The sequence below is a fragment of the Antechinus flavipes genome, chromosome 6, assembly GCF_016432865.1.
Source record: "Antechinus flavipes isolate AdamAnt ecotype Samford, QLD, Australia chromosome 6, AdamAnt_v2, whole genome shotgun sequence".
Classification (NCBI taxonomy): Eukaryota; Metazoa; Chordata; class Mammalia; order Dasyuromorphia; family Dasyuridae; genus Antechinus; species Antechinus flavipes.
In genome coordinates, this window is record NC_067403.1 from 217,089,826 (window position 1) to 217,114,133 (window position 24,308).

The following is a 24,308-nucleotide window of genomic DNA, read 5'->3' on the forward strand; positions in this document are numbered from 1 at the left end:
GTGAGAGTGATACATCACAGAGGCCAAGAGCTATTTTACAGTGGAAGCAGAAGTGAAAGAAAGGGAGTTGTGGAAAATGAAGCCAGTGTAATATTGCACCATAGCAAATAATAAAATTGACAAACCATCGGGTAGAGAATCAGATAAATTTCATCCTGGGATTTGGGAACAAGTCAAGAAGGAAATGAGAAAGTCTTTGGCTCGAGCACTTAAAACATTCCAGTTGGCAAGCACTTACAAATGGGACTCATATAATGGGTCCAAAAAAGGAGAAACCTTAAAACCAGCCTTCAAGTGAGAAAAAATAACAGTGAAAATGGTAAGTGACAAGAATGACTTCCTTAGTACAGTGGCTTAGCAAGGCAGAACTGTGTGTCTTTTGAAACGCAGGCTTTGGTCTGACAAATTTGTTTGAATTCTGAATCATCTCTCCCAGTAGGTAGATAAGTGAAACTCTGGTTATAAAGTAATTTAGTGGGACTGGAGGATAGAATTTAATATTGCTTTTCATACCTGATTGATTTATGTAGTCAGAATGCAAGGTTCAGTACAACTAGCTTAGGATAGGAATTTGTCAATAAAAGAACAAGTTTTCAAGAAGTCAAGAACAAATGGCCTGAAATTATTAGAATTACTTAGTCTTCTACATGTTAATAATCTTCATGAGATACATCATTTATCTAATAGTGAGGATTCTATCCAAGAAAAAAGCTAGATATAAGTGAGATAAATTAGATTTATGGGAGGTCTGTCCACCTATATTGTGGTTGTTGTTTTTTGTATGAGGGTGGGGTGGGAAGTTGGAAAGTAGACTATAAGATGGTTAAAGGCATGATCTATGAAAAAAAAAATTCTATCAACTTATAGATTCTAGCATAAAGGGTCTCACTGGCCCACGTAGACTCTTATTATTCTGAGCTAGGGTGTTTGCTACTCCTTAGTCAACCAATCCATCAATCAAGCAAAGAGATACTATTCAAGGAATAAGAAATTTCTTTTAAAAGATGTGAAGAGTGTAGTTCCTATTTTCTAGGAAATTACAATCTACTAAAAGGAGACAAGTCTTACTTATATAGGTATATACAAAATAGATATAAGGTGATTTATAGATATATGTTGGGGTAGGGGAAGGTCTAATAGCTGAAAACCTCAGAAAAGGCTTCTTGGAGAAAGGAGGTATTTAAACTGAGCTCTGAAAAAAGCTAAGGATTCTAAGAAGCAAAGGGAAGAGAATATGCATTCCAGGTATGGGGCTCAGCAAATATAAAGGCATAGAAGAACTATGAGACCAAGTACAGTAAAAAATAATTTTAAGTAGAATCTTGTGAACAGGCCTAAGGGTTATAAAGTTGGGAAAGTCAAACTCAAGCTTGCCCTTAAGGGCTTTAGAACTACTCAGTTGAAGGCGTTTGCACTTAATCTTCAAAGGGATCTGGAGCCAAGGCCATTAATTTAGTGGCCCCTTGCTTTCCAGGCCATTTTTCCATCTTGTGTTTTTGTAGATACCTCCCCCAATTCCACCCAATAATTGTCTTCAATTTTTAATTCTTTTTTATGATAGAAAGTGAACTTTCAGAATCAGCACTTTTTTTGTTTGTAGTGAGTTCAAAGTACACAAGTTCTCTTTTTCTCTTCCTTTTTCTGTTTTCCCCTCCCCTTCCTTCCTTCTCCCTTTCCTTCCTTCATCCCTTCCTTTCTTCCGAATAAAGGGACTTTGTTAATGCTACAAGCAGTCTGTTTACAGTAAATCTGAAAAAGCTAATATTGAATTAAATTCCACACTAGGGAGAGAATTTAGTGTCCAGAGCTTAACATCTGTCATTAATGAGGAGCACTTTTATGAGACAGAGTGCCATGGAAAATCATACCGCTTATTCTAAATTCTTTTAATTTGTATCTATTTAAGTGGCTCGTTTTCTCACTACTGGTAAAATAGTTGCCAGAAAACTACTAACTTTGGTTTTGTACACTATATATTTCCCCACAAAAGAATAGTTGTAAAGGTTAAAATTATTTGAATTTATCATATCTCAGAAAAGGTAGATTAAGATAGTCAATGTGTAAATTACTTAATTTTTTTTCTTTTTTCAGCAGGTGTCAAAAGTACTTGGTGTCTTTAAAATAAAATTGCATTTTAATTACTTTAAATCATGTGAAAAAAAAGGTGGGAAATTTGTGACTAATTGCTTTTTTTAAAAAGTCAATTTTTTTTAATCCTTTGGGCATTTTCTTTCAGTTGTTTATCTTTATCTAATTATGCCTTAAAGTTATTTTTAAATGTATTTTACTGGTACAATGTGCAAGAATTTCATTTGTAAGGTTTATTCTGTTGAAAGAGTGCTTGTGCTTAATCTTATTTGATTATATTTAGTTTCTCTATCAACCTGTGCAGTAAGAGAAAAATAAGTCACATCTGGGTATTGGTATTTTTATTAACACTTCTTACTGAAACATTATCACTAAGAAAAAAAATCTTTAGATAATCCATGTAATACAATATCTGTCTTAATTAGAGTAAATGGGGAAAAATATTCACACCTGAAATTTGATGTTATGAATCTGAACATTATTAACATTATTATAGTCCAAATAACAACTATATATTATTTAAATCATTATCATCATCTGTCTCCTTTATAGGTTTTTTGCTTTTCTTTTACCTGAGTTCATCCCTGAAATTGCAGATGAAAAGATTGTCTTCATCATTGGGTTTTTTCTTCAGAATCACAGTTTCTTGAAACACAAGATAGAGAGCTGGCCGATCATAAAATAGGGTCCACATCAGAGCCAACGTTACCATTTTTTTCACAATTTTTTGAGCTTTTAGCTTCTAGAAATAGGATTCCAATCCCATGATGGCAGTATTTCCTTATGACCTGAAAAGTACTCTGAACTACTTTTTCTTCAAGTTTAAATGGCTGATTTATCCATGACTGCACCATGGGAGTAAAATGAACCACTTCCACAGCCACCTCTGGTTTGGGTATAAAAGCTAGACTTGGAATCTTAAAGGAATACTAAACCTTGCATAGATACTGAGCCATGATGGGAAATCATTTACTTCCTCTAACAGTCAGTCTCTCAGCCAGGTACTTGTAAAGGTCAAGGTCATCTGTGTTCTACCATAAACAAAAGGTCCATCTATTTAAAAATATTTTTAAAATCACTTAGTAATCAGTGGAGTAGTAACACTGAAAAGCAGGTTGCTTTTTATATACTCACTTGGAGAATCATCTTCCCCTTTTCTTTGAGGCTATTTTGGAAAAGTGTCTTCTACTTTAAATTTCAGCAAATCCCCATGGTTCTTAGTTGTCCAGGTGCTACATCAGACAGCATCTGCAATCCAGGAATAAATCAAGATTCTTCTTCAATCACAAGAAGATGAGCTACTTGAGCATTAAAAATGGATCTTGGGATGCTACTTGTCTTAGGACCTAATTCATAAATATGAATATTTTTTCAGATTGTCAGTCTTTATCTATCAGCCTCAAGTCCAGAAGGAAGTTCTGGGAAAGCTGCTTCTGGACTTGGAGTTGGGAAAATTTAATGCTCTTTCTGATCTTGGGTAAAGGTGGGAGTCTGGAAGGAGCTAGCTTTGCTCGGGCAGTGAGTTTGGCTCAGGCTTCTCTTCAGTTGGATCTGGGCAAAGGATCCCACATAATAAGTTCTTAATAAATTGTTTATCTGTTATATTCAGGTCTAAATTTGCCTTTATGATTTCCATTCATAGTAACTAGGTTTTCACTCTTGTGCAGAAGGCAATGATAGAACAATTCTAATCCCTCTTCCATGTGACAATCCTTCAAAAAATTGAAGACAGCTTTTACACATGTCAGTACTTCTCCCTAAATCTTGTCTCCTTGAGGACTTTGCTCTGCTTTTGAATTGATAAGCTTCTATACTATGTCTCAACTGCCATTTCATCCTGGAAGTTCCCTCAGCATCTAGAGTTTTTTTACCTTGCAACTTTCTTGAGTGCCAGGTCCCTTGTACCTTGAAGAATCCATTATTTTTCCAAGAATGCCTTACCCTGAAATATCAACTGCCAAGCAAAAGATCCTCTGGACACATTCTACTTTGCCATCAGTTTCTCCAAGATGTAGAGCCCATAATTAATATTGTCTTTTCTGGCTTAAGTCCAAGTATAATTAAAGATTTAGAATGATTACTTTTCCTATTATATCTTTTAATCTTTAATATTAAGTTCTCATTCAATAGGAGCAGCAAAGTGGACAAGTCCTCTCTCATTTCCCTTTCCCTTAGTCAATAAATTTAATAAGAAGATGCTCTATGGAGTGTCTTATATTATATTCTATGAGAAATACAGAATTAGATGAAACCAGTCCTAGAACTACTGAAATTTAAAATACTCTTCTTCCTTTCTTTTAATTTAATCTCTCAATTTCTTCAGTATTTATCTCAGAAATCTTCTGTAGAAGAACTTTCCAGGAAACTCCCTCTCCCAGTTCCTGGTGTCTTCCCTTCTAAGACTGTAGTTATCTACTCTGTATTTATCTTGTATCCATCAGATTGAATAAAAGTGGTTTCCTCCCATTAGAATATAAGTCCCCTAAGTATAGGAGCTATATTTCCTTCCTTTAGCCCCCTGTATTTATCACAGCACTGGGAGCATAATAGGAACATTATGATTTTAACCCCTTTAATTTCTTCATAGTTTTGTATATATACTGTGGATTGCCGCTGGAGGCCTAAGACCATGATATTAGGACCCATAGAGGAATGTTCTTTTCTTTGTGTCTTGAGAGAAAGTACAGTTAATTTTCCACATTGTGGCTATCCTCATAATGATTTTGATATCACAGGTTGACATAAAAAATTAAATGGGAATTTTGCAGAAGTAACAGATGACTCATAAAGACCCCTAGAAAACACACAGAAAAAGTTTAGAAATTCAGAAATGCATAAAATATATGTATAATATTGTATGATATCAACATATTTTATCTTTTAATATTATAATAAAACAGATTTCTCTCATATGAAGAGAGGATGAGAAACTTTTATGTGAATTTTCTAGATACCCACAAGGATATCACACATCTAACTTCTGCCATGTGGAAATAACTTTAGCCAGCAGGATGCTGTATAATGGCACTTTGGGAAACTTCCAGTGATCTTTTCTGTAGATTGTGTTAATGGAGTATAAACATGATGTGAATCATCACGACATGGACAATCATGATATATTTTTGGATTCCCCAGATTGATTGCATTCTGTCCACAGGACTAGTTACCAAGAAGGGAGTAAAATTTATGCTTTGTCATGTGAAAACATAGCACAGCTAAAATATCTTGCCAACAACATTTTTGAAGGCTATCTGTGGAGCATGGGGGAGAAAGCAAGCAATATTTCTTCCTGTAGATTAAAACTTAGGGTTTTTCTCTTTGGATAAAAAGGAAAGCTAGTCATTTTTCTTTCATTTAAATAAAGATTTTTAAAATACCTACTTTGTGAGAGATTTTCTTTTAGGGAATAAGGTAATAAAGATTAAAAAAAAAAAAAACTCATTTCTTGTCCTCACAGAACTTTCATTCTGCTAGGTGGTTAGGAAATATGAATAGATAAATATGATAAATGATAAGATGTGAAAATGAAAAAAGGGAAGCCTCAGACCAGGTTTCTGTGTTTTGGATACAAATTAAGACTTTTTAATGATAATCACAGCAATATATTTGTCTGCCACTATACATTTCTTTTTTATGGGGGGGGGAGAAGGGGCAGGAAAAGAGGTTTTAAGATGGAGAAAAGCATAACTGAACTGAGAGACTGAGAAAGCCAGAGAAGGATAATGAGGAAGAAACTAAAATGGACTTGAAGAGAGACATAAGACAGAAAGACAAATGCAAGTAAAGAAGCAAAGGTGGAGACGCACTAGACAAAAGGAAAAAGAAAGGTGGAGGTAAAAGGGTCTTGGAGTGAATGTAAATGGTCAAATGGCATCTAGCTAATCTCTTGGCCCTAGTTAATAAAATAAATTGTCACATGTTATCAGAAACTAAATTCTGATGAGTTTTTCAGCAAATCTAAGAGGTCCTGCCCCACAAAAATTCAGAGATTAATGTTTCTTCTCTAGGAATCCTGGTGATTTTCTCCCCCATATGTAGAAGACTTGGATTTCAGAAACTTGATTTTGAGTCTTAGAGGTCATGTTGGTCACTTTACAGGCTCTTCATTGAAGTCCCTTTGGGAGAAAACTATCCTGTCTTTGCTGTGTAAGAGATTAGAGTGATCTTAGTCCTCTATACCAGCATGTTAAGAGCTCAGAATTGCATTTATTCATTTTTTAAATAATAATCGTAATACCTGTAAGGTTATTTTTCAAACTAGTCCAATTTTTTAGTCTAGAGGATGATTGATAAAGAAGCTGTAATAGCTAGTGGGCATCAAAAAACCTTTTTCTCCATTCCAGTCCTTCTAGCTAGCTAATCATACAGTGCAAATGAAGTATTTATATATACCTGTTTGCTTCTTTCCTCCTGGTTATTCCCTATGCCTGGAATGATCTCCCTCTTCATCTCTTCTTCCTATCTTTCCTGACTTCCTTCAAATCTCTGCTACAGGAAGTCCTTCCTGATGCTCTTTAGTGTTAGTACCTTCCCTCTGTTTATTATCTTCATTTTATATATTTTATTCATATATATATATATTATATTTATACATTTTAATATACATTATTTATAAACAGTTGTTTTAATATTGTCTTCCCCCATTACTCTGTGAAATTTTTGAGAACAAGAAGTGTTTATTGACCCAAAACCACAGCAAACACTTGATAATTGCTTATTGACAGACTGCTACACATGCACCTACAAGTATTTAAAAATTATTCTATTTGTGAACTCAGTGACAATTAATAAAGTCAAACCTATCAAATGTGTAGAACCAGAGAAAAAATAATATAAAGAAGTGATATTGTTATGTATATTTTTATTTATTTATTTATTTTTAGGAATAGAAGATTGGCTCTGGGTTGATAAATTAATTGATACAGGAACTTTAGTTTAAGGATTCTCCTTCTGCTTTTGCAGGCCGACATCTTCTCTTTCACATATAGTTTTAGGGAAGAAGGGAGAAGGCTGTGGTTACTAAAGGAAATTGTTATAAGCAGAAGGAACATTGGATTGGGAATCAGAAAACCTACATTTTAGGCCTAGCTCTTTTGCTAACTTACTGTGTTTTCTATAGATCTTGTTTAGAGTCTTGGTACAATGAATGAACGAAGCATTTATTAAGCACTTACCATGTGCAAAGCACTGTGTTAAACTCTGGGAATACAAATAGAAATTGAAGATAGTTTGTATTCTCAAGGAGCTCACATTCACATTAGGGAGATGAGACATGGAAAATTTTACCTTCTGAAATCAGAAATATTCTGTGGTTCTTAGGGTTCAGAGGAAAGGAGATAACAATGATTCTTCAGTTTCATTTCTACAAATAAAATAATGGGATCAGGGAAGCAATTTCTAGTTTGAAATATGAGGTGCTAGATGCAAGGCATATGTAAAGACTTCACAATGGCATTCTCTTTGCCAAAAAGTACCTTTATTTATGAGAAGAGGTTACAGACAAAATGAAAAATTAAAATAGATCCAGGATTGGTAAATGTGGAATAGATTCAGATGAGCAATAGAAAAAAATATTGTAGCAAACAAGAAAAGTGGTTTTCACAATTAACAATAAAAAAGACAAATTCCCTAGTGGAGCTCATATTTAACCATCCCCAGAAAGGGTTATCAAGGGAAAGAACTATTGATTGGTGGGCTAACTCTAAAAGGGATTTAGTATCTTAAAAGAGTTAGTTAAAACAAGGAGAAAGACACCAGGAGGCATGGGGGAAGGTGAGAAGAAAGGCATCATGAAGTAGAATGTGGCAGGCTAAAAAAAAAGGATTTTAATAAAAGTTGCATAGGCTATGAACAGATTTATTGGAAAAAATTTAACCTGGTTGTGGTGGAGAGGTTGACATCGCAACTTGACTTTCTTTTTTTTTTTTTTTTTTTAGTTTGTAATGTTATTTTATTTTTTAAAATTATTTTTATTATAGCTTTTTATTTACTTTTTTATTATAGCTTTTTATTTACAAGATATATGCATAGGTAATTTTTCAGCATTGACAGTTGCAAATCCTTTTGTTCCAGTTTTTCCCCTCTTTCCCCCCATCCTCTCCCCCAGATGGTAGGTTGACCAATACATGTTGAATATGTTAAAGTATAAATTAAATACTATATATATGTGTGTATACACACACACACACACACACACACACACACATATATATACACACACATGTCCAAACAGTTATTTTGCTGTACAAAAAGAATCGGACTTTGAAATAATGTACAATTAGCCTGTGAAAGAAATCAAAAATGCAGGTTGGGAATTCTGTGGTTCATAGTCATCTCCCAGAGTTCTTTCACTGGCTGTAGCTGGTTCAGTTCATTACTGCTTTATTGGAACTGATTTGGTTCATCTCATTACAACTTGACTTTCTGATTGGATACAGTAAGGTAAGTTTCCAAAGACCTCCACTGGGGTTGAAGCTGTAATGAAACTCCACTTGAACAAAAGGCTTACTTGATCCTGTCAGTGCTCTTTACTGCTTGCCTCTGGGAATATTATAATCTTATCAGTGGTTAAGGTTTCCTCTGCTAATGTCTGTCTTAATACCTAGGACCACATCATTAAATATTAGTTTATTACATTGAACCATTTGTGCCAATAGCTTTTAAGACAAAAATTTATTTCCTGAGTCTGTCTTTGTAAAATGGCTTGCCAAGAGTCTCAAAGATAATAAGTATCCGAGGCCAGATCTGAACTCAGGCTCCTGGACATGGAAGACTTTAGTTCAGGTCTTTACTTCACCATTGTGTGATTCATCTTACGTAATGGACTTCAGTTTTTCATCTGCAATAATTAATGTCAACATAAAGATTATTATGAGAATCAATTGATAAACAAGCATTTAGTAATTAGTTATTTTGTGTCAGACACTGCTGACTACAGGAAATAAAAAGATTTTTAAAAATCACTGTTCTCAAGGACAAGATAACCTATCAATAATAAACTACATGGAAGATACCTATAAAGTAGGTGCAAGCTAACCACCTGGGGAAAATTCAAAGATAACTTACATTTACATTTATTTTCAAGCTTACAAAGAATTTTACAGACTTAAGTTTATCAAATAAAAAGTGAGAATAATACTTCAGATATCATTATTCCCATTTTATAGGTGCAAAAACTCAATTCAGAAAGATAAATTATTCACAGCTATAGTAAGTATCAGGTGTATGTTTTGAGGATACTTATCTTGGAGCAGAGAAGACTATGGGATAAGGCATTGTAACAATCATAAAATGCAGTTGTAAAATGCAGCTTTCGAAGATTAAAGTGCACTAATATTTTGGGGACACTCTTTGAAGGCTGGAAGATGTTTTGTCTTTCTGCTAACCCCTAAAAGGGAAAAAAATGAAAGCAGTGGTATGTTTATTTTGGAGGAAAGATTTAACTTGATGTTAGGGAAAAAGTTCCTCATATTCAGAAATGTCTGAACTTGGATATAGTTATAAATGTTAGTGATTTTTTTCCCCTTCACTTGAGGACTTCCTGTCAAAGTCTGGCTTTGTTGGGAATATTCTCTTCCTTACATGCTTAGTTTAAGACAGGTTCTGGAGAGTGGCTGGTAGTCCAGTGATAGAGTATTGGGTCTGGATTCAATAAGGCTCATCTTCCTGAGTTCAAATCTGACCTCAGACACTTGCCAGTCCTATGACCCTGGGCAGGTCACTTTACCTAGCTTGCCTTAGTTTTCTCATCTGTAAAATGAGCTGGAAAAATGGAAATGGCAAACTATTCTGGTATTTTTGCCAAGAAAATCCCAAATGGGGTCATGGAAAGTCGGACATAACTGATAAATGATTGAAAACCAAGGTCTCATAAACTGAAATTCTAAATAAAGTGAAAAAAATTTTTTTTTTGTCATATAACTTATTACAAGTAGAGGTTCTCATTATTATTTTTACTTATTATATGCTTTGTGTTAATTTGGGCTGTCATAGCAACACAACAAGGAGCCAATCAGAAAGGCTTTTTTCCCCCAGGCATTACAGAGCTCATGTTAATTATGATAATGTTACTGAGCACAGCATAGCAGATTGAGCTGGGAGTCTGGAAGATGTGAGTTCCAATCCTATGTCACACCCTGGGCACATACACAAGAAGCATCCAGATCAGCTGCTCCTATCTTACTTAAGGCCACACACATAAATATCTTATAATAGTTCAGACCCATAAGGATGTGAACACTAATGTTCTATTGTGCTGATGTTCTGAGATTCATCTCTAAAATAAAGATGCTCATTTATATAATATAATATAATTATAATATAATGAGAATACTATCTCATAAGCTGGTTTTGAAACTAAAATGAGATAATGTATAAAAAGCAATATTAAAAGAAGTTAAAAGTAGTTAAGTGGTTTAGGGATCATTGTGAAATATGGGACTTAGCTTTTAAAGACTGCAAAATCACAGCTCTCTGCAAAAGCTCCTTACCAAATTTTCCTCTTAATATGGTCCTCTGCTTTTTTTTAAGCCTAGATGGTCTCTTGGAATTGTAAAGTAATTATAGTAATGATAATAGCAGTAGTAACAATAATAAAAAATAATTGTTATTGCTGTGTATGACTGCTATAATTGTAACATGTAAAGCTATTGTTTGATGCAAGGAACAATCCCTGTGTTTGATCATTTGGGGAACATCTCTCCTATTTTTCACCCCACAAATATTCCTGGAATAAGAATGTGAAATTGATTGTCTATGTTAGGAAAAGAAGTAGGTGATCATCAGTTCAAAACAGAACTGCAGATAAGACTTTGAAGTTGCTAATACTTGTAACCAAGTATACAATAATAAGGTTTGGGCATTGGAAGTGGAAGGTGGGCATAGAATTGATGTGACAAGTAGTAGAATAAATTGATTAGTATTATATTGGTTTAAAAGTGAAGAGAGAGATTTCCTTAGCCAGGTTTTAGCCTTTAATATTTCTCTTCTTCAACTGCATTTCTGAAGGGCAAACTTTGTTCTCAGATTCACTTAAGGCATTTTCAATTTAGTTCAATTTCAAGATTTACACAGTAGCGAACCATTCAGTGTTTCACAAAATCAATGATTCCATCAGTCGGTGTGGGTATTCCTCCATGCCTCAGTGGATCATTTAATGAGTTGTTTGGGCCAACAGAATTCATGACCTGGGGGCCAACCCATTCTGATGTGGGAACGGGATAGCACAGTGGAAACTATGAAGTGTGAGGAGTAAGGATAGCCAATCCAGTGGCCAAATCATTTAACCCTTTGGTGGCTCAATTTCTACATCTACAAAAGGAAACAATAATTCATTTCAACTCCAAAGTATTAGATTAATGTCAATAACTTGTGAAAATATTGTTTTTTAACTTTTAAAAAATCTATTTTAAACTTAAATACAAAGTAGGAAAAGAAAAAAAATCGTACAAAACAGAGCAATACAATATAAAGCAATACATTTCCATTTCAAAAAAGCCTATGGAATACCTACTACACATTGGGTTCGGAGCTGTCCATCTTTGCTTCCTTATAGGTTTTTCTTTTGTTCTTTATGGAGCAGTTTTTTACTTTTATTTTTTTCCCCTCCTCTACCTCTCCCACAAGAAGGCTATAATTAAATCAGAAGATTTCTATCTGTCACCTGTCTATATTTGTGCTCTCTCTCGGTGTGTATACACATACATATGCATAAATACATTCACACGCAAATATATACATATCTATAAAGAAACATATATATATGTAAAGAGAGAAGGAGAGAGATCTAGATGTCTATCTATATCTTTATGAATGACTGTACTATGCTTTTTTTTACTTGCCCTCCCTTTTTCTGAAGGTAGATAGCATCTTCCATCATAAGTCCAAGTCTTTCCATATTTTTCTAATTTCACCAGCTTATCACTTCTTACACCACAGCAATATTCCAATCTTATATTGTCCAATTATTTTAAAATAATCTAATAATATTAATATGGCTGACAAATAATTTTTCTCTTTTGATTAAATTTATTTTAGCTTTGTGTGAAATCATGATTACTAACCCTTCTTTTTTTAAACATAACAAATTATACTCATGACCTTTGTTTTATGTTTATATGTATCACTTATTTTTGTAACATTTCCTGAAAGCAACATATTGTTGAATTCAGATTTTTAATCTATTATTTATTTCCATTTTATGGGTAAATTCATCTAATTCATATTCTAAGATATAATTACTTGTTTATTTTCCATCTTCCTATTTTTCTCTTTATCCTTCTCACCCTATTTCTATCCTTCCTAACTCTATTCTACTTCTACTTATTACCTTGCCTAGTTTTACTTAATCCAGCCTCTCCTCCCCCACCTAGAATTTCTCCCTTATTTTATCCAACCCAGCCTCTCCCCTTTCCCTCTTGTTTTTATCTAAAATTAGAAGATTTTTTTGAACCCTTCCAAATATAGATATCTCTATCTATAGCTCTATCTCTTTATCTCTCTCTCTAGTTTCTTCTTTATCTCATTCTTACTAATCACATACTCTTCTCTTCCCCTCTCATATCCTATTTCCTCATCCTCTTTTTTTTCTTTATAAATTTAGTCTACTTTTATTTACATTACAATGTATAATTACTTTTTTTCCCTTTTCCTATACAAGTTTGGTTTTTTAAAAAAAATAATATTATATTCAGTTCTATTCCAATTTTATTTCAAACTACCCAATTACTAATGACAATTTTAGACATATAGTCTACATTACCATATATAAAAACCAAGCAATTCATCTTTATTGAGGATCCAGTAATTCGTCTTTGACTAATTACTTTTATTTTTCTTGGATTTTGTATGTCAAATTTTCTATTATCAGGTCTATTTGCAATAATATCCTGAAAGTCTGGCAATTCAGTCTTTTTTTTTTTCCATTCAGGATTATGCTTAACTTTGCTGGGTATGGTTATTTTTTGAATATTGTCCTGGGTTCAAACCTGTGCTTCTTTTCCCATCTAAGACCCCTCCAGGGTCCTCATGGGATGCTATACTGAAAATGTTCTTGCTCCCAGAAAATCTTTCAGTGATGATAACTTTCAGTTACCTATCCTGGCCTGGAATTGAAACCAAGAATTCCATCCTCCTCTAAGTGCTCACAGCCAGCAGTATCACTACCCCCACTGCTTCTGTACTCAGGGGGCATGTCTGGTTCCTTCTCACCCAGTGTCTCAGCCAGCAGCACAACTGGACCTGGTGTCACTTATCAGTAGCGGTTCCCTCAATTTTACTTCATTCAGATGCCCAACTACTCTCCCTGTTTGGGAGGTGAAAATTCCTGTGACTTGAGCCAAGGTTACCTCTCAGCCCAACTACCCCCAGGGCTCACCACTTGCAGTTTCACTGGAGCTAGGCTGGAAATAGTTACACTTCACAAGGCCCAAATCTCCATCCTGGGATCTTCTGATATCCCTTGGTTGTTCCATTGTTCTGTCCCAACTCGTTTATTTTTGCCACTCTTTATTCATCTAGAGATGCTATTTTCTCTTGTTTCTGAAGAAAAAGTAGAGACATAAAATTGGCCACCTCTGCCAACTTTTCAGAATCCTTTCTGGAAAGTATTGTTTAAATAATAGCACTAAGTGAAGAAAATACAATTAAGTGAAGAGAGCATTCAATTTGGAGTCAGAAGAACCTAGTCCAAATCTGACTGAAATACTAGATTGTGACATTTAAGTTCTGTCTTCCTCAGTTTCCTGATTTATAATTTAAGAATAATAATAAGTGCTTCTCAGGACTATTATAGTGATAAAATGAGATATTTGTAAGTGCTTTGTAAATCTTTAAGAACTTCATAAATATTATTATCATTATACTTGGTTGGTTGGTTAGTTGTCCTTCACTCTCAAAGAAGACCAAAAAGATACCCCTATGTTAGAGTCAAGTTGTTGTGTACTTAGAGCTCAGAATGCTCTGCCACAGATCGGACACAAGTAGTTCCTATGAACATTTGGGGTTAATTCTCTAACTTTAAGATCTTGAGTTTTTTTCCTTAGATAATTTAATTTTACTTTGCTCATAAAGCACAGCACCTTCTCTGATGGGTCTCTCACAACAAGAGCTATTCATATTTCAGGTCATTAGATTTTCTGTTGTCTATAAGTTGCATACATTCCATGTATTGATGAAGAGTTTTGTGCAAAATTTTGTACTTTTTTTAGTATTTCCACTATTGGATGGGATCCCCACCTTCCACAGTAATCAGACCAGAGTTGGGTAAGCAGACAATTTCCTCATACTTGGAGGTAAACAGTGCAATCCTTAAAAGACTGCTCAGGCACTAAGAGGGCTGCCAAATTCCCCCCTGTTTCCAGTGAGAAGATGACCTTCTGGCTTGGATTGCCTGTGGGAAGAGTTGTGATTATAACATCCAGTGTATCTGTATCTGTTGATTCATTACTTAGCCATTGCCACAGGATTTTAGTAATTCAAATTCTCTGATTTCTGTTGAGTTCACTACTATCCTTCTAATTATACAGTTTTTTCAACCTTATTATCATCTTTGATTCTTCTTTTCCCCCTGACCCATAAAGATGGTGATTTGTTGGATTTCCTTGATTATGTCTACATAACATCTCTCATCATTATCAGAATTCTCTCTACTCACACCCTAATTCAAAATCTCATCACTTCTATTTAATAGCTCCCTTCTGCTGCTGCTTCTCCTTTTTCTCCTCTTTCTTTTTTCCCATATCCTCCTCTTCCTCTTTCTTTTCCTCTTCTTCCTCCTTCTCCTCCTTTTCCTTCTCCTCTTCCTTTTCTTCAGTCTTTCTGCTGTCTGATCTATTCTCCATCTGGATGAACAGTTGATATTCATGAAACATGGATATAATCATGTTATTCCCTTATTTTAAAATCTTCAGGGGCTCCTATAAGATAGCTCCCTATGAGATAAATAACAAAATTCTTAATCTACTATTCAAAGTTCTATAAAGTTCTATAAAGCTTGTATCCTATTTGCCTTCCCAGCCTTATGTAATGTTTCTTTTATTCACAAATTCTCCTTTCCTATACAATAAGACTAAGAGATGATCTATATATATGATATTCAATAATTACTTCATGCCTTTTTTTTACACTATCCTCCATGTTTGGAGTAATTCCCACTTCCGTTTCCAGAATCCCTAGTTTTCTTCAAGATGAAATTCAAATAATACTTGCTATGGGAGACCTTCTTTCCCCAGTTTTTAGTAATCTCCAACTCTTGAAATAACTTTGTTTTAATTAATGACATTAATTGTATTAATTGAGGGACAGGGATTCTTTCCTACCTCTCTTTTCTGGAGCCCTTTACTAAAAGTGCTTTTACCTTGAAATACGCAGTGTGCACATATACATATGTGTGTATCTATACATTATAGATATACATATGTATGAATGTACCCATGTATGTGTATATGTATGTAAGTAGGCTCAGTAGTAGGGCAAATGAGTTAGGAAAAAAATCATCATTTCTATTTGGCTGTATCAGAAAATAGTTTTTATCTCTTTATTCTATCAATTATTAGGAATATTGAAACCCTTCAATATAGTATGTAATACTATAGGTAGTTGTTTATTTCTTGTCTTCCCCCCTAGAATGTCAGTTCCTCCAAAGCAGGGCCTATGTTTCTATATTTCTTTTTGTATCCTTACAAAATTCCTTAGTCCAGTGTTTGCTATATAGTAAGCACTTAATAAATGCTTTTAGTTAATTTTTATCTTTGATTTTTGGGACTTAGTATAGTGCTTGGCAAGCAAAGAATTTCATAGATGCTTACTGAATTCAATTAAATTGATAAATATTCTTCTCCACTGTCACTAAACCAGTTTGCCAAATCAAACTTCTTTCATGAAGAAGATGCTAGTGGATCCACAGAGATGTTTATCATGGAATTATAAAAATTAGAAATGATCATAGAATCCAATCGCCTTTCCGAATGTAAAATTTCCAGATAAACAGTCATTCATCTTCTTTAACACATGCCATATTACTAAAATAGTAATTACAGAATTACTAAAATTCTGTGCTCAAGCACAAAAAAGTCTGGCTTGGATCTACAATCAAAGATATTTTATGTTTTCTACAAATCCTCATATGGGTGAGCTGAATTCCCTCTAGATATTGGTTTCACCAAGTCAGGGGAAGATATTCAGTGTTTGGTATGATATTCCATGTGCCATACTAAACAGTGGGAATGCAAATGGAAAAAATGAAGGCAGTCCTTTCTCTCAAGGATCTTTCTAATATAGGAAGACAATATAAATACATAGGAGGGCTCAGTAGTAGGGCAAATGAGTTAGGAAGAAAATCATCACTTCTATTTGGCTGTAGTTGAACAGAAAACAGTTTTTATCTCTTTATTCTGTCAATTACTAGGAATATAGAAACCCTACAATGTTGGGGTCACCCTAAAATGGGCTGTCTTAGCTGAGAATCATCAAAATATACTTGGTTAGTGTTGTTAATGTATAATATAGAGAGCATTCATTGAAATCTCAAAATGATCCATCCATCATTTTCCAACAACGTAATGGACACATTTCCCCAAAAATAAGAACCTTGCTCCTCTGGTTAGTGATTTTATCTCAAGTAAGATTGTTCTTAAACCCCACCCCCCACTTTTCACACTTTGAATGGAGAAAATGAGCATTTTCTCTTCTGCGTTATTCTTTCCTATTTTCTCCCTCAGTTGGAAATAGTCATCTCTTTTTTTTAAGTATATTTCTTGTACTTTATAGAAATGAGAAAAATGGTTTTATGCAAAGCCTAAATACAGTATATATGTTTGAAACTGCTGTTGACTACACTAATATATCTAAGTACAAAATAATAAAATAGATTAGGAGCTATTTTCCCATGGGTAGATCATTAAAAGTCCATTGTATGGATAATTTACTTATAAAAATGGCTGAAAATCTGGAAGAGGAATTTTTAAACTTGAATTATTCATATAATGTAATATTCAGCCTCTTCCTGAAAAACACAACAGAATACCTCATGTGAAATAGTTTGGAATTGTTCAATAATTGGCACTGGCTCTTCAAAAAACCTGTTTCATGGCTATATTTAGTTGGAATGAAGAAACAGATATAATGAACTTTTTGAAAGGGAAACAACTTGATTTCTGTTGCCTAAAGCTAAGCTTATTAATTCAGAAAGGGTTAATGATTCTAAAATAACTCAAGTGAGTTGGGCATAAATGACAGTGGAGATATGTTCACAGTGAAGCTGCCCTGTTAAGGAGAAAGAGCTGAAACTCTTGCTTAGCCACAGTGAGGCAAGAAGTGTGGAAGGGAAGGAACAAGGGCTGCCATTTTCTGGAACTTATACCTATAATAAGGCATCACTAAAGTTGTAATCAGCCAATCATGAAATGAAGAGGAGCAATGAAATGGGATTTCTTAAACTGGGGTCCATGATTCTGCTGATGCAGAGTGAACGGTGAGGAAGAAGGGGGAAGGATAAATCCTACAATCTGTGATCCCTTCCTCCCCAACCTAAAAAGCTACCCTACTGTAAGGTCTACCCTTTCTGTGTTTTCCTTTGTATTTTGTGAGTATACTCTCTGCCCAAGGGAGATAACTAGATCAGGACCTCATGTTTTGGGTGTATTTCCTTGGTTGTATATTATATATCTGCTTTGTAAGATACTTAAAAATCCAGTCACAAGAAATAGAAATTAATAAAACTTTTTGCTTTGCTTTATATCTTTAGAATTTATCATAGAACTTTAGTAACTGGCATATAGTAAATATTATGTGTATATATACACATTCAACAATGATCAGCACACCTTCAGAAGCAACTCTCTGTTTACCTTTTGAGAACCCTTTGTGTGCTGACAGTGATCAGAGATCTTGGCAAAGCTCTGGTATTTGAGCTTGCTTCATCAATTGAATTGATTGGAACCAGATTTGAGGAAAGATTTCTGTAGCTATGGATCATAGGATTGTACATGGAGAGTTAGAAGGAAACTTAGAGGCCATCTAATCCAATGCCTTAATTTTGCAGCCCAGAAAACAGGGCATAAGATTAAATAACTTACTTAGGTGACCAAGGTGGTATGTCTAAGGCAGATTTGAATCCAAATGACCAGCGTTCTTTCTACTACACCATGATTCCTCTTCATCATACAAGAGCTCCTAAATATTTAAAATGTAGCACTGAAGTTCAATCTGTATTCTCAAGGCAAAAACAAAAATCCAAAACAACCATCTAGGGAAGAAGACATGGAGTTGATTCTCTAACCTATAATCTTGATCCATATGCAAAACCATTGATGGAGAAGTCCAGTCCAGAGACTCTTCCGGCTAGGAAACAATCCCTTGTTTTTTTCTTTTGTTACATTGAACAATTCAGGCTTGGCTGCTAGTTGAATACAAAGCTGCCACATTTTACTAAGCAGACAGATGGCTGGAACCCATAGAAAAGAGACAGAAAAGATCTAATTCCTTTTACAGTATAACATTTCCTGTCTCTGGAAGAGATTTCACTATAAAGTCAGATATTGAATAGAAATGAGCAGCATCCATCAAACCCCAAATTACAGTGAGATGGGAGGTAGTAAAAAATGATACCATCACATTTACTGCAGCCGCATTTCAAGATCAATTCTATCTTAAAAACAATTCATAAAAGCACCAGTGTAATGCTTTTTATAATAATCTACCTGAAAACCATGATATTTATCAACTTTAAACAGTAACATGTTCTACAATCAGTGGTTACAGCCATTAACCAGAGGGCAGCCTACACATTGTTGGAAGATTTAATGCACTGCTGACTGGAGTTTAATTCCTTCATTCGTTCATTCAATCATTCATTCATTCATCCATCCACTGATTCTATAAACATATCTAAGCTTCTGCATTGTTCGAGGGCCTACATTAAGCACTAAACAGGCTTTCAAGTACACGATTGAATATAAAATATTTACAAAATTAAATATTATGACCTTAGACTCCAGTTTGGGAACACTGGAGTTTGTCCCACCTATGAAATAGTGTTTACTGAAAAGAAAAGCAAAAACAACTGTAATATTCCTAAAAGAACAAGGTAGTAGGAATCAGGAACTGAGATTTAAGTCTCAAAATAAGTTATAAATCACTTCAGCCTCTTTAAGTCAAAGTTCCCTTACAATGGGCAAAATAATATATGTATTATCCTCCTTAAATCAACAAATCAAGTCTCCAAAAGCATTTATTGAATGCTTACTATTACACTGATAAACATTGGGGTTTCAAATTAAAGTGAAAAACATTCCCTGCTCTCGAGTACCTTGGAATCAAAGGGAAAAAAGACTATGCAAACAACTATAGACCAACAAATATGCATGCTACAGGGGAAATAAATGACAGAGGGGAGACATCAACATTAAGAGAAAATGGAGTGGCTAGGACTTAAGAAAGCAAGGGGAGTCAGGAGATGAGAATGAGAGAAAATTAGGCATGGGGGCCAGATAGTAAAAATGCCCCAAAATGGAAGATGGAGAGTCTTGAGTTAGTAACAGCAAGGAGGTCCCAAGGTTGTTGTAAGCAAAAAACCCTTTTGCATGTCGTATGTGAACACCCATTTCTTCTCTTTATTGGCTTGCTCACTAGCCAAACCATCACTACCTATTTATATTCAAATTCTCTCATAGTCCTAGAGGGAACCCAACAGATATTTACTCTTCCTACTTATTATTATATTCTGGCCATAGGTGTTGTACTCCTTTATATATTTTTCTATCATTAGTCCTCTATATCATATTTTTACTCCATGTTCTTATATCTACAAATGCTTAAATAAGAACCACTTGATCCTCATTAAATCACTTTTCCATTAAATTTGCATTTTTACCAATTTTCCTTTATAAAATTTATAGTCCATCTGAAAATCATACCTGTCTCCAAAGGTTTGTATGATTTGTCATTTCAAAGTTTTGTCATCTTTAGTCACAAAATGTAGATGCAAATTAGCTGAAGGATCATAATGACTTAGAGCTCTAAAGTTTTCATCAAGGTTTTTGGAGCCATTCTGTCTTTCATTATTATACTGTTAGCCTTTCTAAATTTTTAATCAATAAGAACTCTTAATTTGCTTTCCTTTAACTATCATTTTACATTTTAATCTCTTAAAATTTACAGCTTCACTAAGGTTTTTGGGATACCATATATATTTATATGTGTAAATACATATATATATGAAACAATTTCCTATTGAATGTTTAGATATCATATATACACATGTGTGTATGTATGTATATATATATATATATAAATGTTTTATATGTGTGTGTGTATGCTTATATTCAGGCATATATGCATATGTATATACATATAATATAACAAAAGTCTTAGTGTATTTGAAAATTTTAATAGCTCAAATAGTTTTTAAAAGGTGGTTACAAGAAAGCAGATAAAGAGCTTTAATTAGTTGAATTTATTTCGTGAAAATATACTAATATAAAAAACAAAAAATAGGTCAGAGAAACATGATGAATACTTTACTAAGGTCATTATAGCTTACTATCTTAAAATACATGCCATACACATATCACATATGTAAACATCTGTATACCTAGGTGCAGAAGTCCTTGTGTGTTCACATATGTATACATGTGTACATATTCATACATATCATAAATTTACATCTTCATTGGATCTTTGTTGTTTCATAGACTTTCTCTATTTGATTATATTTGAAAAATCCATTTAAGTATTTCCAATGTCAGGCATGCTATTTCATGATGAAGTTTTTACTTTTTTTGTTGCAATTATGTTCCTCTTCCTTCTCTATGTCATCCCGCTCTCTCACTTTATTAATAAGGATGCTGCATTGTATTCCTCATTTCTGATTTGTCTCTTTTTAATGATATAATAGTATAGCTAGATGGCTCTGTGGTTAGATCTCTGAGCCTGAAGTCAGAAAGAACTGAGTTCAATCTGGCTTTAGACACTTGCTATCTGTGTGATTCGGGGCAAGTCACTTCATCCTGTTTGCCTCAGTTTCCTCATCTGTGAAATGAGATGAAGAAGGAAATGGCAAACCACTTCAGGATTTTTGCCAAGAAAACCCCAAATGGGTTCAGGGAGAGTTGGGCTTGCCTGAAGCAGCTGAACTGGTGTATTTTTCATACCTCTCTGACTTGATTTCATTATAATTTTATTTTGAGAATACATTTCTTCTTTTTCCAAGATGAATAGCATGGTAAAAATCCACTAGAATTAGTAAATTTCTGTAGAATCAAATAAGCTAAGATAAAAGGGACCTAAGAAATCATCTAATCTAATTTCCTTCTAAAGAGGAGGCTCCTCTGTAGAATTCTCAGCACAAAGTCATCCTGTCTCTGAAACTCTCCAATGGTAGATCACTATCTCTGACAGCAACACATTGTACTTTTGGACAACTTGAGATATAAATATATATATATTTGTAAATATATATATATATTTATATCTCAAGTTGATATAATTGATATTCTGATTTTTGTTTTGCCCTGAAATGGTGCCAAGAAAATAAATCTCCTTTTTCTTCTAAATCAAAATGCTTGAGATAATAGAAGTCAACTATCCTATATCACCTAAGTCTTTCTTTCTCCAAGCTATCCATCCCCTAGATGTTTTTAACATTCCAAGGTTTATAAGATCCATGGAAATCCAGTAACCTTCCTCTGGAAATTGCCCAGTGTTCTGCTTAAATGTAGTATCTAATTGTTTTCCAATCTGGCTGCCAAACAATTAATGAGAGTTCATTCAATATTTACTATGTGCAGGTATTGTGTTAAGTACTATTGATAAAAGACAGGCAAAAACATCACTTCTTATTGGTCTGTACAGAGCAAAGTACAATGGGATTATAATTTTCTTCATCTTGAAAAATGTAACTTTCTTAACTGTATCTTAAGATCACATTAACTTTTTTTTTTTACTTCCATGTTACATTCTCAAATCATAATGAATTTTTCATTCATTATAAATAGCCAGTCTGTAGACTTTATATGTTCTAGTGTATATTTGGTTGAAAATTGTTAATGCCTAAAATAAGACTTTCATTATTCATCTTTTTCTCTCTATCCATCACTTGTCTATCATCTATTTATCTAGATATATTCATGTATGTATATGTGCATATGTATGCATATATTGATATTGAGTGGATTTTTAAATTTTCTCTTTACATGTACTTTTGCTATTCAGGCATTTCAGAGTCTTTGTGATTCTTTATGGGATTTTCTTGGCAAAAATACTGGAGTGGTTTGCCATTTCTTGTTCCAGCTCATTTTCCATATGAGGAAACTGAGGCAAACAGGGTAAAGTAACTTGCCCAGGATCATTCAACTAGTAAGTATCTGAGGTCAGTTTTGAACTCAGGGAGATGAGTCTTCCTGAGTCTAGACTTAGTGCTCTATACACCCTGCTACCACCTAGCTGTCCTGTGTATTCTTTTTAATGATACTAAATATAATTTCTCTATAGCTTTTTACACTGAATAATTCTTTTTAATATTTTTTGTTTGTTTTAGTAATCATCTATATATGACATAATACAAACCCTTGAGATATTCTTCTTGTCCTTTTAATATTTAAGGAATTTCAATAAAACACTTAGGAAATTCATATTACTTGTCATTCTTAAGATCAATCTTTCTTCTTTTATTATTATTATTATTGTTGTTGTTGTTGTTGTTGTTGTTGTTGTTGTTATTTTTCCTCAGGCAATTGGGGTTAAGTGACTTGCCCAGGGTCACACAGCTAGGACATGTTAAGTCTGAGGTCAAATGTGAACTCAGGTCCTCCTGACTTCAGGGCTGGTGCTCCATCCACTGTATCATCTAGCTGCCCCTATATCTTCAGTATGTGTTTTGCACTACTTTTCTAATTTGCGTTTTCAGTGTGTGTTTTGCACTACTTTTCACATTTGAGACATTGTTTGCTATCCATGAATTTTTCTATTGCTTTTGGCCACTTGTCATTTTACATCTTTAGAGATGTGGTCCTTCTTTCACTTGCACCTATGTAATATTACGGGGAGAATATTAACACAATAAGAAATTGGGTATTTGGAATAGGAAATAATTTGAAAGTCCTATACACTATTTTTCAAAGTGAAACAATCTACTCTTTACTTCACTAACTCTATATTGTTGTTTTAGGGTTTTTTCCCCAAAAGTTGAAACAGTTTTAAGGTTTTATACCCATTTTCCTTTTCCTTAATTATTCTAGTCTTTGTAGAGGATCATTTTCCAGTGTCTGTTAACATTTATATACATGGATTTACCAGTTAGATTGCTTGAGCTGTATATCATTGTAGATTATCTTCTTTCTTCTATTTTGTTTTTCTAGTATTTGTAATTAGACATATCTTTTAATTTGATTTAAATTTCATTGAAAAAGTTTTTTTTTAGTGTTATAGATTTCAAGAAAGTTATTGCAGTTTTATCTGGGAATGGACATTAGTGAACTAGGAACCTAAACTGATAGATTTAGAGACTTTACATCTAGTCTTTTGTCCTCATTATGGAGAAACTTGACTCTCAAGAAGATTTGCTACTTTGCCCCAGGGACATGCAATGATTAAACATCAAAAGAAATATTTGAACCAATGCCATTTGACTTCAAATTCAGTATTCCTCATAAATTTATTCGAGTTTTCCTGTCTTTGGGATCATTTTGGAAGTCTCTTTTTTTCTATCACACTTTCCACTATCCTTTCAAATGCTCACCATTGTACTGAAATGTAGGAGAGCCAAGGTATAAATTGGTTTTGAGGGATTTGCAAAATTCTTTCTAAATTTTTTCTATGTCTATACTTTCTTCTTTTGTAATAAATCTTTCCACATAAGCTTCAATTATTTCATGTCATTCTTCATTACCAGAACATCATCATTCTTGTACTCTGAGGCAAGATGACCTAATAGCTCATAAAAGGATATTTGTATGGCCTTTTGGGAGCGAAAGAAAAGCTTTACCAGTCTCATATTTTCTCTTCCAGAAAATATCCCTCTGCCATTTTTCTATTCATTTGTAACTTCAATTTGTTGGAACCATTAATTCTCATTTATAGCAGAGAAGGTTCAATAATATGCTGAGAACAAATAATTATTGTTTGAAAAATTTTAAAAGAACTCTGTGGTATTTATATTCTTGGTATACTTTGTTGCTATTCTTTCACTGGGATAAGGAAAGGCTCATATAGTACTGTGAAACATT

At 33.8% G+C, this 24,308-nt stretch overlaps 1 protein-coding gene and 1 pseudogene across 1 annotated transcript in view; one reads left to right on the plus strand and one right to left on the minus strand.

The window, feature by feature from the left end:
- The window catches only part of NELL1 (neural EGFL like 1), an 870,390-nt gene that overhangs the window by 569,440 nt on the left and 276,642 nt on the right, over positions 1-24,308 (plus strand). The gene's annotated exons all lie outside the window — the stretch shown is intronic.
- LOC127540607 (dimethyladenosine transferase 1, mitochondrial-like) lies at positions 2,597-13,559 on the minus strand (annotated as a pseudogene).